General features: G+C 48.5%; 1 pseudogene; it reads right to left on the reverse strand.

Annotated features, from left to right (window-relative positions):
• LOC123441632 overlaps positions 1-26,340 on the reverse strand; it is a 50,696-nt pseudogene that overhangs the window by 10,406 nt on the left and 13,950 nt on the right.

The raw sequence follows: 26,340 nt of genomic DNA on the forward strand, positions 1-26,340 counted from the left end.
TAAGTTAGTCCCAGAAAATATATAAAAGGCATCCAAAACATTCAAAGTTTGACAGGATAATAGCATGAAACCATCAAAAATTATAGATACATTGGAGACATATCAGTGAACAAATTAATGTCGAGCAATTGATAGAACCGCGCAAAGTCATGACGATATGATGATCATACATATAGGCATCACATCCGAGAGAAGTAGACTGATACTTTCTGCATCTACTACTATTACTCCACACATCAACCGCTATCCAGCATGCATCTAGTGTATTGAGTTCATGACAAACAAAGTAACGCTTTAAGCAAGATGACATGATGTAGAGGGATAAACTCAAACCAATGATGAAAACCCCATCTTTTTACCCTTGATGGCAACAACACAATGCATGCCTCGCTACCCCTTCTTTCACTGGGTGTGGTCACCGCACGGTATGAACCCAAAACCAAGCACTACTCCCATTGCAAGAATCATAGATCAAGTTGGTCAAACAAAACCCACAACTCGAAGAGAATTACAAGGATATGAAATCATGCATATAAGAGATCAGAAGAAACTCAAATAAGATTCATAGATAATCTGATCATAAATCCACAATTCATCGGATCTCGACAAACACACCGCAAAAGAAGATTACATGGGATAGATCTCCATGAAGATCACGGAGAACTTTGTATTGAAGATCCAATAGAGAGAAGAAGCCATATAGCTACTAGCTATGGACCCGAAGGTCTATGGTGAACTACTTACGCATCAACGGAGAGGTCATGGTGTTGATGAAGAAGCCCTCCGTATCTGAATCCCCCTCCGGCAGGGCACCAGAACATGCCCAGATGGGATCTTGCGAATACAGAAGCTTGCGGCGGTGGAAAAGTATTTTCGTTGATCTCTCGCGCAGTTTTGGAATTTTTCTGAATTTATAGGCGGAAGAGGTAGGGCAGACGTGACACAGGGGGCCCACAAGCCTGCTAGGAGCGGGGGGCCCTGGCAGCGCCTAGGGGGCTTGTGGGGTCCCCTGCTGGCCCCTGCCTTGGTTCTCAAGTCTAACACGTATGTTCTATTCCGGAAAAAATCTTTTCGGAAGTTTTATTCCGTTTGGACACCGTTTAAAATCCTCCTCTGAAAAGGGTCAAAAACACGGAAAAAACAGGAACTGGCACTTGGCACTGAGTTAATAAGTTAGTCCGAGAAAAGATATAAAAGGCATACAAAACATCCAAAGTTTGGCAAGATAATAGCATGGAACTATCAAAAATTATAGATACGTTGGAGACGTATCAAGCATCCCCAAGCTTAACTCCTTCTCGTCCTCTAGTAGGGAAATGATAAAGACTAAATTTTTGATGTGGAATGCTACCTAGCATAGTTGTCCTTTGTAACTTCATTCATGTGACTTGAATGTCCAGATCCGTAAGATTCAGAACAATAGTTTGCTATTGACGTGAAAACAATAATACTTCAAGCAAACTAGCAAGGTAATCATGAACTTTCGAAATAACAAGGCCAAAGAAAGTTATCCCTACAAAATCATATAGTCTGGCTATGCTCCATCATCCTCACACAACTAACTTAAATCATGCACAACCCCAGTATTGCCCAAGTAATTGTTTTTGAACTCTTACTTTCTCAAACCTTTTACAACTATCACGCAACACATGAGCGTGAGCCATGGATATAACACGATAGGTGGAATAGAGTGTGGTGGTGGTTGTGAGACAAAAAGGAAGAGATGGTCACATTGACTCGGCGTATTAAAGGGTTATGGAGATGCCCATTAATAGATATCAATGTGAATGAGTAGGGATTGCCATACAAAGGATGCACTAGAGCTATAAGTATGTGAAAGCTCAAAAGGAGAACTAGTGGGTGTGCATCCAACTTGCTTGATCACGAAGACCTGGGCAATTTGATGAAGCCCATCCTCGGAATATACAAGCCAAGTTATATAATAAAGATTCCCACTAGTATATGGTGGTGAAAAGGCAAGAAGCTCTCAATCATGAAGAACATGGTGCTATTATGAAGCACAAGTGTGGAAAAATGTAGTAGCATTGTCCCTTCTCTCTCTTTTTTTTGTTTGGGCTCTTAGGCCTCTCTTCTTATTTTTTCTCAATTTTTTGTGTGGGCAACTTTGGCCTCTTTTTTTATTTCCTCACATGGGACAATTCTCTAATAATGATGATCATCACACTTTTATTTACTCACAGCTCAAAGCTTAGAACGATGATGACTCTATAGGAAATGCATCCGGTAGTGTACCGGGATGTGCAACGATCTAGCTTGGCGTATGATGTTGAGACATCTCGCTAGCTATCTTACGATCATGCAATGGCAATATGAGAGTGACGACACAAGTCATGAGACGGAACGATGGGAGTTCATGGCAATATATCTTGGAATGGCTATGAAAATGCCATAGTAGGTAGGTATGGTGGCTGTTTTGAGGAGAGCATATGGTGGGTTTGTGCATCGGCGAAAATTGCATGGTACTAGAGAGGCTAGCAATGGTGGAAGGTGAAAGTGCATCTATACCATGGACTCACAGTAGTCATGAAGAACTCACATACTTGTTGCGAAAGTTTTTATTAGTAATCGAAACAAAGTGCTAAACGCATACTCATAGGGGAAGGATTGGTAGGTGTAAACCATCGCGCGATCCCGACCGCAACACAAAGGATGACAATCAATAGATCAATCATGCTCCGACTTTCTAACATAGCGGTTCACCATATGTGCATGTTACGGTAATCACTAACTTTAACATAAGTATTTCTAGATTCACAACACCCTACTAACATAACTCTTAATATTATCCAATCCACATCTCAAAACTAATTGAGAGGAATCAAACTTCTCTTTCTACTCAACGCACATGAAGATGGAAGTTTTTGTATCCTCTTTGGGTACCTGTCACCTTTGGGACTAATTTCATAGAACAAGACAACTACCAATTCACGGACCGCCGTGCTCTAAAAGATCTAAGAGAAGCACATAGAGCAAAATTATCTAGCTCAAAAGATACAAGTGAAGCATAATGAGCATTCTAGCAAATTCACAATGAGTGCATGTCTCTCTCAAAAGGTGTGCAGCAAGGATGATTGTGACACAACAAAAAGAAAAGACTCCTAAGATACAAGATGCTCCAAGCAAAACAAATATCATGTGGTGAATAAAAATATAGCTCCAAGTAATGTTACCGATGGATTGAAGACGAAAGAGGGGATGCCTTCCCGGGGCATCCCCAAGCTTAGGCTTTTTGGTGTCCTTGAATTTGGCTTGGGATGCCTTGGGAATCCCCAAGCTTGAGCTCTTTCCACTCTTTATCCCTTTGTCCATGAGAACATCACCCAAAAATTGAAAACTTCACAACACAAAACTTAAACAGAAACTCGTGATATCATTAGCACAAGAAAATAAACTACCACCTCTTTAGGTACTGTAGCAATCTTGATTTATATTTATATTGGTGTTATATTAATGTATTCTAAATTTTCCATGGCTAGTACCCCCCCCCCCGATACTATCCATAGTTTCATCAAAACAAGCAACCAACTCAACAAAAACAGAATCTATCAAAAACAAACCAGTCTGTAGAAATATGTACACTTCGTATACTTCTGGTACCTCAACAATTCTGAACAATTACGACTGCGTGGGAAAAAGGCATATCAACCAGCATAAAAAAGAATCAACTCCAAAGCTCTTTCTGAAAAAAAATGAAAAATAATCTCGTGAGCGAAAAGTTTCTGTCTTTTTCCAGCAGGATCAAACAACCATCATCAAGACTAGTCATAAAGGTTTTGCTTGGCTCAAACACAAAAGACACTATCATAACAGAATTATGATTGTGTTGACACAACAAAACAGAAAGGAAAAGATAAATTCATTGGGTTGCCTCCCAACAAGCGCTATTGTTTAACGCCCTTAGCTAGGCATTGATAATTCAATGATGCTCACATAAAAGACAAGAATTGAAGCACAATGAGAGCATCATAAAGCATGTGAAAATCACATATAAGTCTAACATACTTCCTATGCATAGGAATTTTATTGGAAAACAGATTGTCAATACAACCAATAGTTACCATATGCAAGGAAGAAGAAAGAGAGAATAGCAATCTCAACATAACGAGAGGTAATTTGGTAACATGAAAGTTTCTACCACAATATTTTCCTCTCTCATAGCAATTACATGTGGGATCATAATCAAATTCAACAATATAGCTATCACAAAGGATATTCTTTTCATGATCCACATGCATGCAAAGTTGACGCTCTTCAAAAATAGTGGGATTATCATCAACTAAAGTCATGACTTCTCCAAACCCAATTTCAATATTATTGCAAATATCAAATTCATCATGAGGCTTAAAAAAAATTTCAAGATCATAAGAAAAATTATCACCCCAATCATGATCATTGCAACAAGTAGTGGACATAGCAAAACTAGCATCCCTAAGCTTAGGGTTTTGCGTATTTTTAGCATGATTGACACTAATAGGATTTATAGCGAAGATGCAAGCATATTGAAGGCACATAGCACACAAGCGAACAGAAAGCAAGCGAAAGAGAAGGGCGAACAAAAAAGGAAAATGAAGAAAAAGGGAAATATTTTTGTAAATTTTTGTTTTTCAGAAGTGGGGGAGAGGAAAACGAGAGGCAAAAAAGTAAATGCAAGAGATGAGTTTGCGACACTTACTTGGACGAGTTCTTGACTTGATCCTCCCCGACAACGGGGCCAGAAATCGGCACGTTGACGGAAGACTATTCTTGACTTGATCCTCCTCCCCAGCAACGGCGCCAGAAATCCTTTTGTTGCCTCTTGAGCTTGCCTTGGTTTTTCCCTTGAAGAGGAAAGGGTGATGCAGCACAGGAGTAGTAAGTATTTCCCTCAGTTTGAGAACCAAGGTATCAATCCAGTAGGAGAATCGTGTCAAGTCCAGAGTACCTGCACAAACACAAAAGAGCTTGCACCCAACACTATAAAGGGGTTGTCAATCCCTTCAAGATTGATTGCAAAGTGAGATCTGAAGGCGGGATGTCCAACAAAGTAAAAGAGTAAGGCTGAAAATATGGTGTGAAGTAGACCTGGGGGCCATAGTGTTCACTAGAGGCTTCTCTCAAAATAGAAAATATTACAGTGGATGAACAAATTACTGTCGAGCAATTGATAGAACCGCGCAGAGTCATGACAATATCTAAGGCAATGATCATACATATAGGCATCATGTCCGAGACAAGTAGACTGATACTTCCTGCATCTACTACTATTACTCCACACATCGACCACTATCCAGCATGCATCTAGTGTATTGAGTTCATGACAAACGGAGTAACGCTTTAAGCAAGATGACATGATGTAGAGGGATAAACTCAAACCAATGATGAAAACCCCGTCTTTTTACCCTTGATGGCAACAACACGATGCGTGCCTCTCTACCCCTTCTGTCACTGGGTGAGGTCACCGCACGGTATGAACCGAAAACCAAGCACTTCTCCAAATGCAAGAATCATAGATCAAGTTGGCCAAACAAAACCCACAACTCAAAGAGAATTACTAGGATATGAAATCATGCATATAAGAGATCAGAAGAAACTCAAATAAGATTCATAGATAATCTGATCATAAATCCACAATTCATCGGATCTAGACAAACACACCGCAAAAGAAGATTACATCGGATAGATCTCCACGAAGATCATGGAGAACTTTGTATTGAAGATCCAAGAGAGAGAAGAAGCCATCTAGCTACTAGCTATGGACCCGAAGGTCTATGGTGAACTACTCACGCATCATCGGAGAGGTCATGGTGTTGATGAAGAAGCCCTCCGTATTACAATCCCCCCTCCGGCAGGGCACCAGAACGTGCCCCAGATGGGATCTTGCAGAGACAGAAGCTTGCGGCGGCGGAAAAGTATTTTCTCTTGCGCAATTTTGGAATTTTTCTGAATTTATAGGCGGAAGAGGTAGGGCAGACGTGCCACAGGGGGCCCACAAGCCTGCTAGGCGCGGGCAACCCGTGGGCGCGCATAGGGGGCTTGTGGGGTCCCCTGCTGGCCCCTGCCTTGGTTCTCAAGTATGACGCGTATCTTCTCTTCCGGGAAAAATCTTTTCGGAAGTTTTATTCCGTTTGGACACCGTTTGAAATCCTCCTCTGAAAAGGGTGAAAACACGGAAAAAACAGGAACTGGCACTTGGCACTGAGTTAATAAGTTAGTACCAGAAAAGATATAAAAGACATACAGAACATCCAAAGTTTGACAAGATAATAGCATGGAACTATCAAAAATTATAGATACGTTGGAGACGTAGCACATGGCTGCGCCGAGAGAGAGATTGAAAAACGTATCTCCAAAGGCCAAAACTCCCACTATATATAGGGGGAAGGGAGGGGTGGCGCCCCCTTTAGGGTTTCCCCCTCTAGGGGGGGCGTCAGCCCTAGATGGGAGAGGGGCGGCGGCGAGGGAGGAGAGGGGGTGGCGCACCCCTAGGTAGGCCTTAGGCCCACCAGCGCGTGGGGTTTCCCCTCCCTCCCACTCTGGTGCGCCTGGGCTGAGTGTCGGAGGCGCACCAGCCCACCTAGAGGCTGGTTCCCTCCTGCTCTTGTCCCATGTAGCCTTCCGGGGCTTGTGGCCCCTCCGGGTGGGCCTCCGGAACCCTTCAGGTGGTCCCGGCACTTTGCCGGTGGTGCCCGAAACATTTCCGGCGTCCAAACCAATCCATCCTATATATCAATCTTTACCTCTGAACCATTCCGGAGCTCCTCGCAACGTCCGGGATCTCATCCGGGACTCCAAAAAACCTTCGGTAACCTCGTATAACAATTCCCTATAACCATAGTGTTATCGAACCTTAAGTGTGTAGACCCTATGGGTTCGGGAATCATGCAGACGTGACCGAGACACTCTCCGGCCAATAACCATCAGTAGGATCTGGATACCCATGGTGGATCCCACATGTTCCACGATGATCTCATTGGGTGAACCACGATGTCAAGGATTCAATCAATCCCGTATACAATTCCCTTTGTCTGTCAGTATAGAACTTGCCCGAGATTCGATCGTCGGTATACCTATACCTTGCTCAATCTCGTTACCGGTAAGTCTCTTTACTCGATCCGTAGCACATCATCCCGTGACTAACTCCTTAGTCACACTGAGCTCATTATGATGATGTTCTACCGAGTGGGCCCAGAGATACCTCTCCGTCACACGGAGTGACAAATCCCGATCTCGATTTGTACCAACCCAACAGACACTTTCGGAGATACCCGTAGTGCACCTTTATAGTCACCCAGTTATGTTGTGACGTTTGATACACCCAAAGGACTCCTACGGTATCCAGGAGTTGCACAATCTCATAGTCGAAGGAAAAGACACTTGACATTAGAAAAGCTTTAGCATACGAACAATACGATCTAGTGCTATGCTTAGGAATGGGTCTTGTCCATCACATCATTCTCCCAATGATGTGATCCCATTATCAATGACAACCAATGTCCATTATCAAGAAACCATGATCATCTATTGATCAACGAGCTACCCAATCTAGAGGCTTGCTACATACACATTGTGATCTATTTATTCACACATGTATTACTGTTTCCTATTAATACAATTATAGCATGAACAATAGACGATTATCATGAACATGGAAATATGCTAATATCCATTTTATTATTGTCTCTAGGGCATATTTCCAACAGTCTCCCACTTGCACTAGAGTCAATAATCTAGTTACATTGTGATGTATCGAACACCCAAAGCATTGTGGTGTTGATCATGTTTTGCTCGAGGAAGAGGTTTAGTCAATCGGTCTGCAATATTCAGATCCGTGTGCACTTTACAAATATCTATTACTCCACTCTGGACATGGTCCTGGATGAGTTGTAGTGGTGTTTGATGTGCTTGGTCTTCGAGTGAAACCTGGGCTCCTTGGCTATGGAAATGGCCCCAGTGTTATCACAGAAGAGTGTCATCGGACCCGACGCGCTTGGGACCACTCCAAGGTCGGTGATGAGCTCCTTCATCCAAATCCCTTCATGAGCCGCTTCTGAAGAAGCTATGTACTCCGCTTCAGATGTAGATGCTGCCATGACTTCTTGCTTACTGCTGCACCAGCTCACTGCCCCGCCATTCAAAACATACATGTATCCGGTCTGTGACTTAGAGTCATCCGAATCTGTGTTGAAGCTAGTACCGATGTAAACCTTTACGACGAGCTCTTCGTCACCTCCATAAACGGGAAACATCTCCTTAGTCCTCTTTGGGTACTTAAGGATATTCTTGACCGCTGTCCAGTGTTCCATACCGGGATCACTTTGGTACCTCCCTACCAAACTTATGGCAAGGTTTATATCAGGTCTGGTACACAGCATGGCATACATTAGAGAGCCTACGGCTGAAGTGTAGGGGACAGTACTCATCTTCTCTCTATCTGCTTTCGTGGTCGGTGACTGAGTCTTACTCAATCTCATACCTTGCAAAACTGATAAGAAACCCTTCTTTGAGTTTTCCATATTGAACATCTTCAATATCTTGTCAAGGTATGTACTTTGCAAAAGACCTATGAGGCGTCTCGATCTATCTCTATAGATCTTGATGCCTAGTATGTATGCAGCTTCTCCAAGGTCTTCATTGAAAAGCTCTTGTTCAAATAGGCCTTTATGCTCTCCAACAACTCTATATTACTCCCCATCAATAATATGTCATCCACATATAGTATGAGGAAAGCTACAGAGCTCCCACTCACTTTCTTGTACAGACATGCTTCTCCATAAACCTGTATGAACCCAAACGCTTTAATCACCTCATTAAAGTGAATGTTCCAACTCCGAGATGCTTGCACCAGCCCATAGATGGAGCGCTGGAGCTTACATACCTTGTTAGCACTCTTAGGGTTGACAAAACCTTCTGGTTGCATCATATACAACTCGTTCTTAAGATACCCATTAAGGAACGCTGTTTTGACGTCCATTTTCCAAATTTCATAATCATGAAAAGCAGCAATTGCTAACATGATTCGGAGTGACTTCAACTTCACTACGGGAGAGAAAGTCTCATCGTAGTCAACTCCTTGAATGTGTCGAAAACCCTTTGCGACAAGTCGATCTTTGTAAATGGTCACATTACCGTTTGCATCAGTCTTCTTCTTAAAGATCCATTTATTTTCTATGGCTTGCCGATCATCGGGCAAGTCCACCAAAGCCCATACTTTGTTCTCATACATGGATCCTATCTCGGATTTCATAGCCTCAAGCCATTTGTTGGAATCCGGGCCCGCCATTGCTTCTTCATCATTCGAAGGTTCACCGTTGTCTAACAACATGATTTCCATCACACGGTTGCCGTACCACTCTGGTGCCGATCGTACCCTTGTGGACCTTCATGGTTCGGTAGTAACTTGATCCAAAGCTTCATGATCATCATGATTAACTTCCTCTTCAGCTGGCGTAGGCGCCACGGGAACAATTTCTCGCGCTGCGCTACTCTCCGGTTCTAGAGGGGGTGTAATTACCTCATCAAGTTCTACTTTCCTCCCACTTAATTCTTTCGAGAGAAACTCTTTCTCTAGAAAGGATCCGTTCATGGCAACAAAGGTTTTACCTTCGGATCTAAGATAGAAGGTGATGGGGTTATAGTCCCAGGGTAGGGTCATAGGCCTGCCCTATAGGTCCTACCCAAGGACTACCCTTCATAGAGGACAAGGCCCTTAGACAGTTCCGACTGAACTAAGGACTCCCCCATCATCCAGTCGGTGACGAGCATTCGGAGTGTATTTAACGTACCGACTGAATTCCAATCTGTACATCATAACCTCCCAGGAGGGCAACGGTCATACGTTTTCATACACCATTATTAGCATTTAAGGCATGCATTACCTGTAACGTAGGCATTTATTCACCACTATTCCACCCCTGTCCACCGGGCCGTTGTGAAGGGCAGCGCACTCTATATAAGCCGCCCTTCCCCACTGATGCAGGGGTTGGCACTTACTGTAATCCTATATTCCGCTCGACACTAAGCTCCCAAGAGCACTGAGACGTAGAGCTTTTACCTCCACCGTAGAGGGGCCTGAACACATACAACCTCGCCGTAGCTAAGGCTCTTCCCATCCTTTTCGTACCCTACACATCTACTGTCAGACTTATACCCACGACAGTTGGCGCCACCGTGGGGCAGGCGTCTAAGCGACTTCCGGCGAGTTTGCAACTTCATCTTTTCATCATGTCTTCCGGCGGAGATTTGTGCATGGGTCATGAGATCCTCTTTGGCGCACTCTCCTTCATCGTCGATGATTCGGCATGGCTTCGGGATGCACCTCTCGACGTCGAGGCGTTCCCCAGTCGCGGGGCTACACATTTCCGCGCTGGTGCCCACGGCGTCCTTCTTCTCCAGCAATCGGCCCCGTTGTCGATCTTTGCCCCCGTTACTCGCCGCAACAAGTGGTCCCGCCGTCCGCGGCCCCAGCGTTGGGTGTGACACGCCCAGGCGCGACAGAACGCGTCCTCTCAAGTGGCGGTCCTCGAGTCGGTTGTGGTCGCGCCGTCGTCCTAGTGCTTGGACTCAGTTCCGACTGAGTTGCCTGCCGAGTACTTGGGTCATGGGCCTACAGCCGAGGTTCTCATGGCCGATTCCCATGAAAGTCCCCACCGGACTGGTCGGAACGAGCACGAGGTTGGCGAATCATCCGACGCTCGCAGTCAACACCACCATTCTGCCAGTCGACGCACTCGCCAGAGGAACGTTGAGGTGTTCCGCACACCCGTCCTCAACCTGGCTGCCGCTGCCAAGATAGCCGATTCCCTCCAACCGACTGATTCAGAGGCTGGTAAAGGGATCGAGCAGATCCGTGCCCTGTTGCACATGGCGCAGCAGCAGAATTCGGCGGTCTCCCAGTCGCACAACAGGATCCGCAACAGTTCTGTTCACACGAACACGCATCGGTCAGTTTTCAGCCCCGACTCTCATCAGCGACGCAAAGGGGCAGCCGTTCCATGAATCCCGAAGATCATCGCCGTTCCCGCACCCCTCCGCGGGGTGGGCCTTACGGACCCCGACATCACGATGATCGGCGTTTAGTCGGTGACGCGTATAATCCAAGGCCCGACGCAAGAGGGTACATCGCCCAGAGGAAGGTCGACAGGAGTCGAGCCCACCGTGATGGTCACGATAGAGACCGTCCGAGTGGAAGCAGGACCATCGTCTCTGGCCCCGAGTGCTTCAGTCGGGCCATACGTTCTGCTGACATCCCTCCCAACTTCCGATTGGCGACGGGGATCAGCATGTTCACAGGAGAATCCAAGCCAGAAACATGGCTGGACGACTACCGAGTGGCGGTCCAGATCGGTGGCGGAGATGACCAGGTCGCCATGAAACATCTCCCCCTGATGCTCGATGGCTCGGCACGAGCGTGGCTGAACCAGTTGGCCCCATCAAGCATCTTCAGCTGGGCAGATCTGTCCCGAGTCTGCATCAGGACCTTCGAGGGCACGTGCAAACGCCCTGCTAGTCTCGTGGAGCTCCAGCATTGTGTCCAGAAGCAGAATGAGCCCCTACGCGATTTCACCCAGCGTTGGACGACCCTCTACCACACGGTGGAGAACGTCACAGAGCACCAAGCAGTCTGCGCCTTCAAGGCAGGCGTGCGGTACAGAGATCTGTACCTGAAGTTCGGTCGGACAGGAGATATCTCCATGAGCAAGATGATGGAGATAGCCGCACGCTATGCAAATGGCGAAGAAGAGGACCGCATACATAGCGGCAAGCATAAGGCAGTCGCCGACGGAGATGGGAACAGCAATCGGAAGCAAACGCAGAAAGCACCATCCACTCTGCAGGCAGAGGCAGCAGCCGTTACAAATGCCAAGTTCAAGGGCAAGGGGAAAGCTCAGTACACCCCCAAGAAGAAACAGTTCAGGAATTCCATCTTGGATCAGCCATGTCCAATCCACACGAAGATGGACGAAGAAGGCAACGCCATATTCCCGAAGAACACCACTAGGCAATGTCGCCTCCTGATCCAAGGGTTCGGCGAAGGGCAGCCGAGTGAAAAGGATAACGAGCAGGATGATGAGGACAAGGAGGATCCTCTCCCCCAAGTCCATCCAACATTGATGATTTTTGCACACGTGGAAAGCAAGAGTCGACTGAAGCTGGTGAACAGGTAGGTGAACATGGCAACCCCAACCAACCCCACGTTCCTCAAATGGTCTCAGACTGCGATCACCTTTGATCAGTCGGACCATCCAGCACACGTGCCCACCCCAGGGAGGCAAGCTCTGGTCGTCGACCCGGTGGTGGAAGGAGTCTGACTGCGCAAAGTCCTCATGGACGGCGGCAGCGGCTTGAACATCATGTACGCTGACACTCTCAAGGGGATGGGCATTCCGATGTCCAAACTTAGCAAGAGCAGCATGCAGTTCAATGGAGTCGTCCTAGGACGAAAGGCCAAGTCACTCGGCCAGATCGCGTTGGACGTCGTTTTCGGCTCCGACAAGAACTTCCGCAAGGAAAAGCTGACATTCGAGGTGGTGGACTTCCAGAGTGCATACCATGCGATTCTGGGTCGTCCGTCGTATGCGCGTTTCATGGCCCGTCCATGTTACGTGTATTTGAAGCTGAAGATGCCGGGTCCCAAAGGCGTGATCACGATCACAGGCAATTGGCAGCGGGCCGAGGAGTGTCTGCAGCAAGGGTCGAGGATTGCCGATCAGCACATGGCTATCCTCGAGCTAGATGAGTACAAGAAGACAGCCGACCCCGCTGACTTGATGCATTCGAAGAAGCCAGCTTCGGAGTCCGCATTCCAGTCGGCGGGAGACACGAAGAAAGTCAGCATCCACCCGACAGACGACACCGCTGCCCCGACGAACATCTCCACCACCCTTGATCCAAAATAGGAAGCCGAGCTCATCCAATTCCTCCGTGAGAACTGGGACATTTTTGCATGGAAGCCCGCTGACATGCTAAGTGTACCCAGGGAGTTGGCTGAGCACCGACTGCATGTGGATCCTGCTGCTCGGCCCGTCCAAGAACGCCTGCGTCGGTCCGCCGCGCACAAAAGGAAGCCAATCGGAGAGGAGGTGGCTAAACTTTTGGCAGCCAACTTCATTCGCGAGGTACACCACTCCGAGTGGCTCGCCAATGTTGTCATGGTGCCCAAGAAGGACAAGTCTCTCCGTATGTGCATCGACTTCAAGCATCTCAATAAGGTCTGCCCGAAAGATCATTTCCCGCACCCCGCATTGATCAAATTGTTGATTCGACTGCTGGCTGCGAGCGTTTATCATTCCTTGATGCCTATTCGGGTTATCATCAGATCCGTGTGTATGGTCCGGATGAATTAAAAACAGCCTTCATCACCCCATTCGGGTGTTTCTACTACATCACTATGCCATTCGGTTTGAAGAATGCAGGAGCAACTTTTATGCGCATGATCCAAAAATGCCTCCTTGATCAGATCGGTTGAAATGTGGAGGCATATATGGACGATATCATAGTCAAGTCACGCAAAGGTTCCGACCTGCTGACTGACTTGGCAGAAACATTCGCCAACCTACGTAGGTACGATACCAAGCTCAACCCAGCCAAGTGTTCATTCGGCGTTCCCAGCGGAAAGTTACTCGGTTTCTTCGTTTCCGAACGAGGAATCGATGTCAACCCCGAAAAGATTGGGACCATCGTCCGGATGGAGCGACCGGTCAGAATACATGATGTTCAAAGGCTCACAGGTTGCCTATGGGCTTTGAGCAGGTTTATCGCTCGACTTGGCGAGAAGGCGTTACCTCTGTACCGACTCATGAAGAATTCAGATACTTTCGAGTGGACAGACGAAGCCCAAATTGCATTCGACAACCTCAAAGCCTTGCTTTCCACCCAGCCGGTTCTTACTGCCCCGCTCAGTAAAGAACCCCTTCTTCTGTACATCGCGGCTACAAATCAAGTCGTCAGCACTGTTCTCACAGTCGAACGCGAAGAAGAAGGCAAAGCGTATAAGGTTCAGCGGCCAGTATATTATGTCTCCGAAGTCCTGACTCCTTCCAAGCAGAGGTATCCCCATTATCAAAAGCTTATTTACGGGATCTACATGACTCCAAAGAAGGTGGCTCATTATTTCCAAGACCACTCGGTGTCTGTCATTTCTCATGCTCCGTTGTCGGAAATCCTCCACAATTGGGACGCATCAGGCCGAGTGGCGAACTGGGCAATGGAGATGTTATACTGCGACATCAAGTTCGAAGCCAAGAAGGCTATAAAGTCTCAAGCTCTGGCTGACTTCATAGCAGAATGGGTAGAACAACAGCAACCGACTCACATCTACTCGGCTCATTGGACCATGTTCTTCGATGGGTCCAAGATGTTGACTGGCTCCGGCGCTGGCGTAGTGATCATATCGCCAAAAGGTGATAAACTCAAGTATGTGTTGCAGATACATTTTGATTCTTCAAAAACAAGGCAGAGTACGAAGCTCTCCTTTATGGATTGCATATGGCCATCACACTCGGCGTCCGTCGCCTGATGGTCTACGGCGATTCGGATTTGGTGGTTAATCAAGTGATGAAGGAGTGGGATGTAAGGAACCCCACTATGACTGCATACTGCAACGCGGTAAGGAAGCTCGATAAGAAGTTTGAAGGTCTGGAACTTCACCATGTTCCGCGACTGAAAAACCAAGCAGCTGATGAATTGGCAAAACTTGGATCCACTCGGAGACCAGTCCCGAGTGATGTCTGCCTCGAGCACCTACACCTCCCCTCAGTAAAAGAAGATCCTTTTACAGAGGAACCAGTACAACCGAAAAGCTCAACAGATTCGATTGAAGTCGAGGTCCCTGCCGTGGTTGATTTGATCATGGAGATTCTTGCTCTCATCCCCGAATGGACTGTGTCGTTCATTGCATACATCCTGAGGCACGAATTACCAGAAGACGAAGTCCAAGCTAGGCAGATCGTCCGCAGGTCGAAGTCCTTCACCGTCATTGATGGCCAGTTGTACAAGGAAAGTGTTTCAGGCGTCCTTCAGTGGTGCATCTCCCCTGAGGAGGGACAGTTAATCCTCGAAGAAATTCACTCGGGAACCTGCGGCCATCATGCCTCCTCAAGATAAATCGTCACCAAAGCATTCAGAGCTGGTTTCTTCTGGTTGCAGGCGAATGAAATGGCAAAAGATATGGTCGACCAATGCGAAGGATGTCAGTTCTATTCGAACAAGTCCCACAAGCCAACATCTGCGCTGAAGACAATCCCTCTTGTTTGGCCGTTCGCCGTGTGGGGATTAGATACAGTCGGACCATTCAGAATAGGCCAAGGGGGATTCTCTCATCTGCTAGTAGCAGTCGACAAGTTCACCAAGTGGATTGAAGCCAAGCCCATCAAGAAGCTTGACGCCCTCACGGCCATCAAATTCATCAGAGACATCATCTCCAGATATGGGGTTCCGCACAGCATAATCACCGACAACGGCACAAACTTTGACTCGGACAGGTTCAAAGGATTTTGCGCAGGCCAAAGATTCCGAGTGGATTTTGCATCTGTGGCACACCCCCAAACAAACGGGCAAGAAGAGCGGGCGAATGGTCTTATTCTTCAAGGGTTGAAGCCTCGACTCCTGCAAGAAGTTGGACATGCCGCCGGCGCATGGGTCACCGAACTGCCTTCGGTGCTGTAGGGCCTCCGCACAACTCCGAATAGATCTACAGGGCGATCCCCATTCTTCCTCGTTTATGGAGCAGAGGTGGTCCTTCCGAGTGACTTGCTTCACAACTCTCCACGAGTCGAACTCTTCTCTGAAGCTGAAGCAGAACAAGCCAGGCAAGACGGAGTGGATCTTCTAGAAAAAGAGCGCGAGATGGCACTGACTAGCTCACCAATTTATCAACAAGACCTGCGGCATTTTCACGCGCGGCACGTCAGGAGTCGCACATTCCAAGCAGGCGGCCTCGTGCTCCGAGTGGATCAGCAGAGACCTCACAAGTTGGCTCCCGCCTGGGAAGGACCCTTCATCATCTCTAAGGTGCTGAACAACGGAGCATATAGACTCTACAACCTCGACAGGGAAACGGACGAGCCGTGAGCATGGAACGGAGATCTCCTGAAGCGCTTCTACAGGTGACTGCCGACGGGGGCAATGTAAAGAACAAGTATCATCGAAGTAATACAAAGCAGATTGATTTCTTGCAGGTTCAAAATTCTTCCGTGTTTGCAGACTCCGGTCTAAAACTCTCTCTCCGAGTGTGCGCTAAAAGTCGCACTCCGGGACTTAGCTGCGACCCAGAGTCGCCTAAGTAAAACTCTCTCTCCGAGTGTGCGCTAAAAGTGGCACTCGGGGACTTAGCTGCGACCCAGAGTCGCCTAAGTAAAAACTCTCTCTCCGAGTGTGCGCTAAAAGTCGCACTCGGGGACTTAGCTGCGACCCAGAGTCACCTAAGTAAAACTCTCTCTCCGAGTGTGCGCTAAAAGTCGCACTCGGGGACTTAGCTGCGACCCAGAGTCGCCTAAGTAAAAACTCTCTCTCCGAGTGTGCGCTAAAAGTCGCACTCGGGGACTTAGCTGCGACCCAGAGTCGCCTAAGTAAAACTCACTCTCCGAGTGTGTGCTATAAGTCGCACTCGGGGACTTAGCTGCGACCCAGAGTCGCCTAAGTAAAAACTCTCTCTCCGAGTGTGCACTAAAATTCGCATTTGGGGACTTAGCTGCGACCCAGAGTCGCCTAAGTAAAAAAACTCTCGCTCCGAGTGCGAGCTTACAGCCGAACTCGGGGACTTAGCTGCGACCCAGAATCGCCTAAGTACAAACTCGCTCCGAGTGCAAGCTTACAGCCGCACTTGGGGACTTAGCTGCGATCCAGAATCACCTAAGTACAAACTCGCTCCGAGTGCGCACTAAAAGCCGCACTCGGGGACTTAGCTGCGATCCAGAATCGCCTAAGTAAAAAAGCTTCCTTCGAGTGTATCCTCGAGATCCACTCGGAGGCTTAGCAGACCCTCATTGAGGCTCATGTGGATGTGAAGACAACTGACAACTACATGAGTAACAACTCGCTCCGAGTGCAAGCTTATAGCCGCACTCGGGGACTTAGCTCCGACCCAGAATCGCCACAGCCGCACTCGGGGACTTAGCTGCGATCCAGAATCGCCTAAGTACAAACTCGTTCCGAGTGCGCGCTAAAAGCCGCACTCGGGGACTTAGCTGCGATCCGGATTCGCCTACATAAAAAAGCTTCCTTCGAGCGTATCCTCGAGATCCACTCGGAGCCTTAGCAGACCCTCATTGAGGCTCATGTGGATGTGAAGACATCTGACAATTACATGAGTAACAACTCGCTCCGAGTGTGCACTAAAAGTCGCACTCGGAGACTTACCCACGACGAAGAGTCACCTAAGTAAAAGCTCGCTCCGAGTGCGCACTCGGAAACTTGGCAGACCCTCATTGAGGCTCATGTGGATGTGAAGACAACTGACAACTACATGCTCCGCATGTTTGCCATTGGCTTCACCAAGAAACGCCAAACAAAAACCACGAGCCCAAATTGTGTCAAAAAAATTGGCGAAAGAAGAGCAAAATATTCGATTCGAATTCAAAGTTGGATCTACGATCAGTCGGCTCGGTATGGATCAAGCTTATCCACACCAAACCACGAATGTGACGGCCAACAGCAGTGGCCAAAGTTTGATACAAATACCACTCGGCATACCGAGGTAAAGTTTTTCAGGCGTGAGGTAAAGTTTTTCAAGGGTCACCGGGACTGGCACGCTCCACGAAGGTGTCAAGGTCGATCCCGTATGCGATGCGTGTGGCTGTGTCGAGGAAGGTCTCCATGAAATCTTCGAATCGAAGCTTCTTGGTGTTGGCGACCTGCAACGCCTTCAGCTTTTCTTCGCGAGCTTCCTTGCAGTGCACTCGGACAAGAGATAGCGCCACGTCCGCACCACAACGAGCGGCAGACTTCTTCCACGCCTCCACTCTGCTCGGGATGTCCTCCAGTCGAGTCATCAACCCTTCTATTTCTCGCCCGGAATCGTCTTCGGGCCACAACTCCTTGTCGATCTGGCCGATGACTTCTCTCAGGCGGCCAATGAACGGTCCCACTCTGCCAAGGTGAATATGCGCTCGAGCAAGTCCCGGTTGGCTTCGTCGCCGAGTGGAACATTCGGAACAACCGACCGTTCAATGTCGGCTGCTTCAGCCTCAGCGTCCAGGCAAAAATCTGCAAAGAAAAGACAAGCAGAAAGTAAGCGCAGAATGAACTCCAAAGTCGAGAAGCACTCGGCAAAAAGCTTACCACCGAGCAGTGCAACCATCTTCCTTGCGGAGTCGCTGACATACTTCTCCTGCGCCATGCACCGATTGTTCATCAACTTCAGCTGACTCATCCGTTCGGTTCTTTGACTCTTCAATTTTTCAATTTCGGCTACCAATGCCTTGTTGGTCTCTCGGGACTCCTCCAAATACTTCTCTTGGTCCGCAAGAGCCCCCTTCACACCAGCCAGGTCATTCACAGCCGCCTCAAAGTTCGCAGCAAGCTGAATCTTCTTAGCCTTCAGAGCATTGTACGCGGATCCCATTTCGCAAGTCTTCTGCCAAATAAGCGCAAAGGGAAGATCAGACACATTCAACAAGGAAAACAATCAAATCTCAAAGTTCTTCAGACCCCTGCTGACGCAAGCAATCGACAGCGGTCTCGGGGACTACACCTAGTCGGTTCACTAAGAGTGACCCCACTGGCATGAAGCTCGAACAGGTTGGCCCTATTGAGCTACATGACAAACAAACAAATCTATGAGACTACTATTACCCGACCTGAGTAACACTACTCTCGGGGACTACACCATGTGGGTGCACTCGGAGTGCCCCCACTCGTACCATTCGGGCAGATCAGCTTTCATCTGTTCAGGTCACAGAAAATACATATAAAGACAACTTTCGGTGCAAGCACTCGACAGAAGTCTCGAGGACTACACCCACTGGGTTCACTCGGAGTGAACTCACTGCAAAAACATCCTACTGTATCCGAGTCTATCACTGAAACCCCCAGTGGGTAACAAGAGGAAAGTAAACACTTACTAGCGCACTTACTCGGATATCGTCCCGGAGTTCCAAGCTTTTCTTGTACAAAGACGCGATGGAGTCATACGCTCCCTTGGCGTCACCCACCATCAACTCCACCTGCACCATGGCCTCCTTGGCGGCCCCCACCTGGTCTTCCGGGAGGTGTCGAGCGTCATATTGAACGGTCGACGAACCCGGCACGATAGAAGACTCCTTGGGCATCCCAAGCTCCGCTCTAGTCGGTTTCGCCGCGAGGGGCACCGTCTCAGTCGGTGGCATCGTCTCGGTCGGCGACACGTTCGTGGTGGGAGCAGCAGCAGATGGGACAACCTCAAGGACAGGCGCCAAAGCTGGCCCTGACCCCCTTTGGTCGTCGCCCTCCAGATGAATCACCTCCAAAGGAAGCCCGACTGAACAACATGAAATTACAGAAAAAGGGCAAGATTAAAGACAGCACTCGCGAAACAATAATACAAACTCTCGGAGTCGGGACAACGTACCTTGCTGGGATGTGGCAGCATTATCCGTATCCATGGGATCATCGTCCTGGTGCGGCAGAGAGGTGGCGGAGGTAGCAGCTCTGTCGAGTAAAATCCACTCGATGGATAAGCATGAGTTCAACTAGATACTGAAAGAAGATGGGAGAACAAGACACTTACGCTAAGGCGACTGGAACAGTGATCCTCATTTGAGGCAAAGCTTTCCGAGGCTTGGGCCCGCTAGGTTTGGCCACCTTGGACGGCTGGTCCGTGGGCTCAGCAGCAGCGTCCCTAGTCCTATTCACGCTCCGAGCACTCGGAGCCACGGTAGAGGCTCGCCGAGTACTCGGGGCCGCTGGAGGAGCCGGCGGAGCCGCAGGTTCGTGACGGCGCTTAGTTCGATGCTCTGATGGTGGAGGTGGCGAGCTCTGCTCCCCAACCTCCCCCTCCTCCTCTTCAGTCTCCTCCTCCGTCTCCCCACTGTCGGAGACGTACTCGGCGCTGTCCACGCTGCCCTCCTGGCTGCCCTCCTCTTCCTTAGCTCGATTCTCGTTTGAGACGGGGGAATACCAGTTGGTCCACTCCTATACAAAACACAGTCGACAACGCCAGACGTCAGGCGGCGGCACAATAAAAGCGATAAATCTAAGAAGATTGAAAGCACTCGACAAGATGTGATCACCTCATTCGGTGGAGGATTATCGGCGCGGAAGGGCTTCACCCGCCGGGCTCCTCGGGGGTTGTCGCATGCGCCTGTGATGCCGCGGACCCACGCTGTCACAACCTCCCCGGTCACGCATTATGGATGGGTCCGAGTGGAATCCTCAGGCCCTGCATAGTGCCACATGGCTTGGTGTCGGGCTTGCAGCGGTTGGAAGCGCCGACCCAGAAAAGTCTCCAGCAGATCCGTGCCGGTGACTCCCTTGCGGACGACAGCTATCAGCGCGTCGACCAGAGGTTGGATCTGGATCTTTTCCACCTTGGAGAGCGCAAGCTGCCTGGGAGGGGCCGGACGGCCTAGGCTAAAAGGTGGCAACCCAGTTGCAGCATTCGGACAAGTGGTGTCCTGGCAATAGACCCAGGTCGACTGCCAGTTCCTAACTGACTCGGACAACTGAAGAGAGGGGTAGCTACTCTTCGTTTTCTTCTGGAAGCCTAAGCCCCCGTAGAGCTGGAGGAGATGGGTTTTATCGTCCGACTGGCTAAGCTTTTTGATAGTTTGGGACCTAGCGGAGAAGATGTACTTAAAGAGCCCCCAGTGTGGGGCATCCAATAAAGCACTCGCAAAGGGTGACGAATGCGGCAAGATGGGCTATCGCGTTCGGAGGAAAATGATGGAGCTGCGCCCCGAAGTGATTCATAATACCTCTGAAGAAGGGGTTGGGAGGCAAGGAGAAGCCCCTGAACACGTGGCTGAGCAGCAGGACGCGCTCCCCCTCCTGCGGTGCAGGCTCCGTCTCGCCCTCCGCCGGCAGCCTCCACGACTTGTTGGCGATCATGCCGTGCTCCACCAGCTCCAGCAAGTCGTCCGCCGTCACCATGGAGGGGAGGAAATCCCCCTGGATCCAACCCGCCGGCAATGCCCGCTGTCGCCGCTGAGCAGGGGCCGCCCCCTTCTTCTTCTTCTTCTGCGACTCGAGTTTGCTGGTCTGCCCCTTCGTCATGGTGAAGGCAACAGATTCGCAGAGGAGGAGAGGAAGGAGGAGGCTTGGAGCGCGCAGGGAGCTACGGGAGGAGCGAGGTGAATGCGAGGAACAAGAGCAGCGCAACAAGAAATCCCCGCCGGAGGGGCTTAAATAAGCTTCCGACTGAGTCACTAACAGGTGGCCCCGAAATCTTATCCCCCTGAACGGCTGCTGCGATGTTAGTGGAGAAGATAAAGGCATGGTAATCGAGGCGGTAGAAACTACTCGATGGCGATGTCGTCATCCCCGCTGAGCGTGCGGCAACCGAAATTTGAGGATCCCAGAAAATCCGCCGCTGTCAGTTTGACCGGTCACATCGAAAGATTCCGCGGAAGCACTCGGTCCCTGACGGTTCGTTTCACTGGTATATTCACTCGGATCACTGGTTGAGAGGATAAAATGGATCGAGGCAAACAACGCCAAAGTCGCACCCATACCAGTCGGATCCGTACTCCAGGCATCACTTCATCGTTCCAACCCCGATCCATTCGGGGACTAATGATGGGGTTATAGTCCCAGGGTAGGGTCATAGGCCTGCCCTATAGGTCCTACCCAAGGACTACCCTTCATAGAGGACAAGGCACTTAGACAGTTTCGACTGAACTAAGGACTCCCCCATCATCCAGTCGGTGACGAGCATTCGGAGCGTATTTAACGTACCGACTGAATTCCACTATGTACATTGTAACCTCCCAGGAGGGCAACGGTCATACGTTTTCATACACCATTATTAGCATTTAAGGCATACGTTACCTGTAACGTAGGCATTTATTCGCCACTATTCCACCCCTGTCCATCGGGCCGTTGTGAAGGGCAGCGCACTCTATATAAGCCGCCCTTCCCCACTGGTGCAGGGGTTGGCACTTACTGTAATCCTATATTCCACTCGACACTAAGCTCCCAAGAGCACTAAGACGTAGGGCTTTTACCTCCACCGTAGAGGGGCCTGAACTCATACAACCTCGCCGTAGCTAAGGCTCTGCCATCCTTTTCGTACCCTACATATCTACTGTCAGACTTATACCCACGACAGAAGGTATACCCAATAGTTTCCTTAGAGTATCCTATGAATACGCATTTCTCCACTCTGGGTTCGAGCTTTTCTGGTTGAAGTTTCTTCAGATAAGCATCACAGCCCAAAACTTTAAGAAACGACAACTTAGGTTTCTTGCCAAACCGTAGTTCATACGGTGTCGTCTCAACGGATTTAGACGGTGCCCTATTTAAAGTGAATGCTGCAGTTTCTAATGCGTATCCCCAAAATGATAATGGTAAGTCGGTAAGAGACATCATAGATCGTACCATATCTAATAAAGTGCGATTACAACGTTCAAACACTCCGTTGCGTTGCGGTGTGCCAGGCGGCGTCAGTTGTGAAACAATTCCACACTTCCTTAGGTGTGTGCCAAACTCGTGATTCAAGTATTCTCCTCCAAGATCAGATCATAGACACTTAATTTTTCTGTCACGTTGATTCTCAATCTCAGTCTGAAATTCCTTGAACTTTTCAAACGTCTCATGTTTGTGCTTCATCAAGTAGATATGCCCATACCAACTCAAATCATCGGTAAGAGTGAGAACATAACAGTAGCCACCGCGAGCTTGAATGTTCATTGGACCACACACATCAGTATGTATTATTTCCAATAAGTCGGTCGCTCTCTCCATTATTCCTGAGAATGGAGTCTTAGTCATCTTCCTCGCGAGGCACGGTTCGCATGTGTCAAATGATTTAAAGTCAAGAGACCCTAATAGTCCATCAGTATGGAGCTTCTTCATGCGCTTAACACCGATATGACCAAGGCGGCAGTGCCATAAGTATGTGGGACTATCATTATCAACTTTACATCTTTTGGTACTCACACTATGAGTATGTGTAACATCACGATCGAGATTCATCAAGAATAAACCATTCACTAGCGGAACATGACCATAAAACATATCACTCATATAAATAGAACTACCATTATTCTCTGACTTAAATGAGTAGCCATCTCGCATTAAGCAAGACCCTGATACAATATTCATGCTCAAAGCTGGTACTAAATAACAATTATTAAGGTTTAAAACTAATCCCAATGGTAGATGTAGAGGCAGCGTGCCGACGGTGATCACATCAACCTTGGAGCCATTCCCGACGCGCATCGTCACCTCGTCCTTGGACAGTCTATGCTTATTCCGCAGTTCCTGCTTTGAGTTGCAAATGTGAGCAACAACACCGGTATCAAATACCCAGGAGCTACTACGAGTGTTGGTAAGGTACACATCAATAACATGTATATCATATATACCTTTAACGTTGTCGGCCTTCTTGTCTGCTAAGTACTTGGGGCAGTTCCGCTTCCAGTGACCTCTTCCCTTGCAATAGAAGCACTCAGTCTCAGGCTTGGGTCCATTCTTTTTCTTCTTCCCGGTATCTGGCTTACCTGGCGCAGCAACGGCTTTGCCGTCTTTCTTGAAGTTCTTCTTACCCTTGCCCTTCTTAAAACTGGTGGTCTTATTGACCATCAACACTTGATGCTCTTTCTTTATTTCTACTTCTGCAGATTTCAGCATCGAGTACAACTCGGGAATGGTATTTTACATCCCTTGCATGTTGTAGTTCAGCAAAAAACCCTTGTAGCTTGGTGGGATAGACTGGAGGATTCTGTCAATTACAGCGTCATCCGAAAGTTCTACTCCAAGCGAAGTCAGACGACCGTGTAACCCAGACATTCTGAGTATATGCTAACTAACAGGACTATTCTTCTCCATCTTATAGCTAAAGAAATTGTCAGAGATTTTATATCTCTCGACACGGGCATGAGCTTGAAAAACTAGTTTCAGCTCCTGGAACATCTCATATGCTCTGTGTTGCTCAAAACGCCTTTGGAGCCCCATTTCCAAACGGTATAACATGCCACACCTATCCAGAGAGTAGTCATCACTCCGCGTCTGCCAGACGTTCTGAATGTCCTGGGCCACTGCGGGAGTAGGAGGGCCACCTAGCGGTGCATTAAGGACATAAGCCTTTTTAGCTGCTTCGAGGATGAGCTTCAAGTTGCGGACCCAGTCCGCATAGTTGCTACCATCATCTTTCAGCTTGTTTTTCTCTAGGAATGCGTTGAAATTGAGGTTGACAGGTGCGTTGGCCATTGGATCTACAATATTTGTAAAGACAACTTTTAGAATAAGTTCATTTCAATTAAGTTCATTTAATCAAATTAAGTATGAACTCCCACTTAAATCAACATCCCTCTAGTCATCTAAGTGATACATGATCCATGTTGACTAACCCATGTCCTATCATCACGTGAGACGGACTAGTCATCATGGTAAGCAGCTTCATGCTGATCGTATTCAACCATACTACTCATGTTTGACCTTTGGGTTTCTTGTATTCGAGGTCATGTCTCTACATGCAAAGCTCGTTGAGTCAACCTAAGTGTTTTGCGTGTGTAAATATGGCTTACACCCGTTGTATGCGAACGTTAGAATCTATCACACCCGATCATCACGTGGTTCTTCGAGACAACGGTCCTTCGCAATGGTGCACACTTAGGGGAATATGTTCTCAAAATTTTATGAGGGATCATCTTATTATGCTACCGACATTCTAAGCAATAAGATGAAAAACATGATAAACATCACATGCAATCATATAGTGACATGATATGGCCATTATCATCTTTGCTCCTTCGATCTCCATCTTCAGGCATCGCATGATCATCATTGTCATCGGTGTGACACCATGATCTCCATCATCGTGTCTCCGTGAAGTCATCACGCCTACTACTACTACCACTACTACTATAGCTAACCATTATCAATGAGGTAAAAGTAGTAAACACATGGCGTTTCATCTCATACAACAAATTAAGACAACTGATATGGCTCCTGCCAGTTGTAATACTCATCGACATGCAAGTCGTGAATCCTATTACAATAACATGATCGTCTCATACATCACACATGTAACATCACAACTTTGGCCATATCACATCACATGTCAAACCCTGCAAAAACAAGTTAGATGTCCTCTAATTGTTGTTGCAAGTTTTACGTGGCTGATTTGGGTTTCTAGCAAGAACGCCTTCTTACCTACATGACAGCCACAATGATGATATGCCAAAGCTATTTACCCTTCATAAGGACCATTTTAATCAAATCCAATCCGACTAGAGTGGGAGAGACAGACACCCGCTAGCCACCTTTATGCACGGTGTGTATGTTGGCCGGTGGAACCTGTCTCACGTAAGCGTACGTGTAAGGTCGGTCTGGGCCGCTTCATCCCACAATATCGCCGGAAAAGAATAAGACTGGTAGCGGCAAGCAATTGACAAATCAGCACCCACAACCTTTTGTGTTCTACTCGTGCATAGAATCTACGCATAGAAAACCTGGCTCGGATGCCACTGTTGGGTAACGTAGCATAAATTCAAAATTTTCCTACGCCATATTCAGATCTTCCTATGGAGAGACCAGAAACGAGAGAGGGGTGAGTTCATCTTCATACCTTTGAAGATCGCTAAGCGGAAGCGTTGCTAGAATGCGGTTGATGGAGTCGTACTCGCGGCGATTCAGATCGCGGTGTGATTCCGATCTAGTGTCGAACCACGGCACCTCCGCGTTCAACACACGTGCAGCCCGGTGATGTATCCCGCACCTTGATCCAGCAAGGAGGAGGGAGAGGTTGGGGAAGATCTCCGGCAGCACGACGACATGGTGTCGATGGAGAGACGAGGTCTCCCGACAGGGCTTCGCCAAGCACCGTGGGAGAGGAGGAAGAAGAAGAGCAGGGTTGCGCCGAGAGAGAGATTGAAAAACGTATCTCCAAAGGCCAAAACCCCCACTATATATAGGGGGAAGGGAGGGGTGGCGCCCCCTTTAGGGTTTCCCCCTTGAGGGGGGCGGCAGCCCTAGATGGGAGAGGGGGGGCGGCGGCCAGGGAGGAGACGGGGGTGGCGCACCCTTAGTTGGGCCTTAGGCCCACCAGCGCTTAGGGTTTCCCCTACCTCCCTCTCTGGTGCACCTGAGCTGAGTGTGGGGGCGCACCAGCCCACCTAGGGGCTGGTTCCCTCCCGCACATGGCCCATGTAGCCTTCCGGGGCTTGTGGCCCCTCCCGGTGGGCCTCTGGAACCCTTCCGGTGGTC

Source organism: Hordeum vulgare, chromosome 3H, assembly GCF_904849725.1.
Source record: "Hordeum vulgare subsp. vulgare chromosome 3H, MorexV3_pseudomolecules_assembly, whole genome shotgun sequence".
Taxonomy (NCBI): Eukaryota; Viridiplantae; Streptophyta; class Magnoliopsida; order Poales; family Poaceae; genus Hordeum; species Hordeum vulgare.